This window comes from Bison bison, unplaced genomic scaffold (assembly GCF_000754665.1).
Source record: "Bison bison bison isolate TAMUID 2011002044 unplaced genomic scaffold, Bison_UMD1.0 scf7180017864525, whole genome shotgun sequence".
Lineage (NCBI taxonomy): Eukaryota > Metazoa > Chordata > Mammalia > Artiodactyla > Bovidae > Bison > Bison bison.
Window position 1 is genome coordinate 9591056 of NW_011495076.1, and position 2500 is coordinate 9593555.

The 2500-nt window shown below is 28.9% G+C and overlaps 1 protein-coding gene across 1 annotated transcript in view; it reads left to right on the top strand.

Moving 5' to 3' along the window:
• Positions 1–2500, top strand: part of FOXP2 (forkhead box P2) — a 656652-nt gene that overhangs the window by 352123 nt on the left and 302029 nt on the right. The window lies entirely within an intron of this gene.

A 2500-nucleotide genomic window follows, 5' to 3' on the forward strand; every position in this document is an offset into this window, starting at 1 on the left:
TCAGTGAAATATTATTTTCAACCAAAGACTAACCACTCCATTCTTCACTGATTCAAATCTGTTGAAACAGTGACAGAGAACATACAGATTTCAAAGCAAATACTTATATTAGGCCAGAATGAGTATAGCTTTTTGAGAATAAGATTATATTTGTTTTAAAATTAAGGTGATTTCTTTAAAGCTCTGGATTACATTCAGACTGAACATGAAAAGATTACTAAAATGAACATATAATGAAATATTATTGAGAATTGTTTTAAATTAACTGTTGTATCATTTACATTTTTAAGTTGGTATATAATAAGAAAGAATGCAGCTCATTAGTTAAAGCAAATGGCCACACTAGAGTAAAATTTAGTAGAATCATTATTTTACATAATAACAGCCTTTAGAAAGTTATCTTAGAGTATATGTACTGAGTAATATCTTAACCTTTAGGTATTGTTCTCAAGAATAATCTTTTAAAAGCACTAGATATAGCTCTCTGAATAGATTCCCTATTATTTGAGAATAATGTCTCTCTTAATAGATGAAAGTTATTAGGAAGATAGTTTTTATTTTGTTTTCAAATATTTTGTTTTCACTATCATAGGATTTAAATGCCTATCAAAGTTGCAAGGTTAGCCTATCTTATATGTTACTTCAAATGAATGCAAGTTTCAAGACAGCCCTTTTCTCCCTTCGGTATATTTATAGGAAATATCATGCTAGCAGAATGCTATAATATTCCTACTGACTCCCTTAAGTCAGAGTCCTAAGAATTTATAGCCAAATTCTATTTTGTCTGAGAATACATTAAGTTGCGTTTATAAAGGCAAGTGGAAATAGCAATTGAAAATTAACCTTGTGGTTTAGAACTAAAAGACAGCAGATACTGAAAGAAATTGCCAAGAAATAACTTTTTCACCCCTCAAAACTCTGATTAGATTTTTCTTAAAAAGAAAACAGAGTAAAATCATGGCTTTACTTTATAGCACTCTGGAGACATTTTATGATAAAGTCTGCAAGGTGTGTTTATAATCGGAGTTTGAAGTTTACTTTGTTCTACAGTTTGTGTATATAAATCTTAAACAAAAGTAAATACAAAAAGTTATGTCTTTCAGATAACATAGAAGTGTAGTCATGTATTGGCGTGTTTGTGGAGTACCTTCTAGAAGTGATTTAACACAATGGGTATAGTAGGTGTCTACAAAAGACATTTCAAAAAGTGTCTACAGAAGATATGTAATAATTTAATAAATAAACATGCAAAAACCTTTGTAAATGTCTTTTCCCTTGGATATGTTTTAAATATATTATATAGTTAGATACTTAATGTCACTGAATTTTTGTCCATCCATGAGTGTGTTTTCTATTGGGCCTTTAAGTTCATTAAGGGTTGAAAGGTCCTTTTTATAAAATAAACGCAGTTACTGCTTTTAATTCTAACATATTCAAACTTTTCAGGAAAAAAGCAAGCTATGTGGAAATATTTAAAAATCTCATGAGAAGTGAAATAAATTTACAAATGTATTTTTACATGGTGTTATTTAATTATACAGTTTGAACAAAGAATTAAATTACTTCTTTAAAGTATAATGGGCTAATCATTTTTGGCTAAGGTCTCCTATTTAGAAATAAAGTTTAGGAGGCAGTGAGTGATGTAAACAAAATAGATTTTTGTTTGCCATGAACTTCTGGCAGAATATGGTCTGTTTTGAGAACAGAATGTTTACCTTTATTTTTATGGCTTTTGTATTTTTATAGAGGTAAGCAGTTTGAATTAAATCAGGCATGTATTTAGGAAGAAAGGTTAATGTTTGGAATATATTGTAACAAACACTTAATGATAAATGGATTGGCGGAATAGAGAGGATTGATAAATTATAGCTAGTATTTTTTTCCTAGCATTTCATTGATTGATATTGAAATATTTTTGAGAGCTGGAATATCTTCTTTAAGTTTTAATACTGTATTACAATGGATATGTTCATCAGAGCCATGTCTTTGTTGATATGCTTTGCTGTTTTATATTCACTGAAAAATCAGTAATAAAAAAGCTTTCTCCTGATGACTTACCATCTCTCCCATTCTTTTCTAATCTTCTAAAATTAGTACTAAATACCAGAATGTATAATATATGGAGGTAACATATTTCAAATGTTGTTTCAGATTAACTACATTGAGAAATTATTCTGCATTAGATGTAGAATTTTATTTTGATATTAGGTTTGCAGAACTAATTGTTTGTGTCACTAAGGTCAAAATAGTTGCTAAAAAACTTGATTGCTTTACAGGGTAGATTTGAGCTTGCATTTTGAGCATTCATTAAGTCAGATAATCTTTCTGAATGTTTTATGAGATTGTACTGCTTTGAAGGTGTTTCAGGTGATGGTGTTTAAAAATATCTGGTCAGTACTTTCTTACTGTCAGTTCCTTTATCCCTACTATTCAAAACAGTCTTTGAGTAACAATTTAAATGCTAGAATCCCCATATTTTATTTTAAAAATGAAATTAAGA